The sequence below is a fragment of the Solanum pennellii genome, chromosome 6 (genome assembly GCF_001406875.1).
Source record: "Solanum pennellii chromosome 6, SPENNV200".
NCBI lineage: Eukaryota > Viridiplantae > Streptophyta > Magnoliopsida > Solanales > Solanaceae > Solanum > Solanum pennellii.
The window spans coordinates 53,517,082-53,518,019 of NC_028642.1; the positions used below are offsets into that span (position 1 = coordinate 53,517,082).

The window sequence follows — 938 nt, forward strand, 5'->3', positions numbered from 1 at the left end:
TTATAATAAATTTATTTTAACTAATATGAAAATCTATACTCCATTAATGTAAGTTTTTCTTTTTCGTTTTCTTTTTCTTTATTTGGGTCATTAGTAATTTAGTAAAAGAGGTTTTCGGTAATAGGAAGTCATTAAATAATTAATTACTCTAAATAAATAAATAAAAAGAAAGGGAAAGAAAATATAAATAATTTAAAATCCCAAAAATGCCAATAAAAGGAAAAAAAGGAAAAGAAGAAGAAGCCAAAAGCACCGGAAATAGCAGATCCTTCTCATCTTCTCCGGCAATAGATCAGTCTTCCGATCAATTTCTGCTGCTCTCATTCCGTCCATTGCTTCTAAGGTACGAATCTCTCTGTCACACACACAGACGATACAGTCTAGATGTCTCGGCTTTGATATCTCGGTTTTCTAGAACCTTCTTTTCCTATTATTTTCTGTATCTTAAGGTTCAAGCTTTCACTCAACCTATAAACTAGACGCATAGTCGCTTAAAGTATGTGGAATTTTTCTGTACGCTATCGAAGTCAGTTTTCATTTTATCTGAAAAAACTGCTTCATAAATATGCGCATTAATTACAAGTTACTTTTATGCTTCCGATCACAAATGTAAAGTGGAAATGTGAAAGATCAGTAATTTGACCGATTCTTTTTGTTGTCGGTTTGAGTAGTTAATTTCTTGTATGGTTAGTTGTTTTGATCAGATCACTTCATTATTCATGCAAATCTTTCATATCTTCAATTTATAAGTGAGTAAGATTTGTTATACTGATGGCAATATTGTTTAATGTTAAATAGTGCCAGGCATCAGTTAAATTTTATTCTATTTTCTCTTTCTTTTGCAATTTATTGCTTACTGATGTGAATGAAAATTTTTCCGGCCCATTTACTAATTGCCTTCTATTGATAATATATATATATATATATATATATATATA

The 938-nt window shown here is 29.6% G+C and overlaps 1 protein-coding gene across 2 annotated transcripts in view; it reads left to right on the forward strand.

Annotated features, from left to right (window-relative positions):
* Positions 1 to 202: 202 nt before the first annotated feature.
* Positions 203 to 938, forward strand: part of LOC107023679 (serine/threonine-protein phosphatase 2A 65 kDa regulatory subunit A beta isoform-like) — an 8,846-nt gene continuing 8,110 nt past the window's right edge. For both annotated transcript variants that reach the window (XM_015224449.2, XM_015224450.2), the window contains exon 1: positions 203 to 343. The gene's annotated coding sequence lies outside the window, so the exon portion shown is untranslated. The remainder of the gene's footprint in view (positions 344 to 938) is intronic.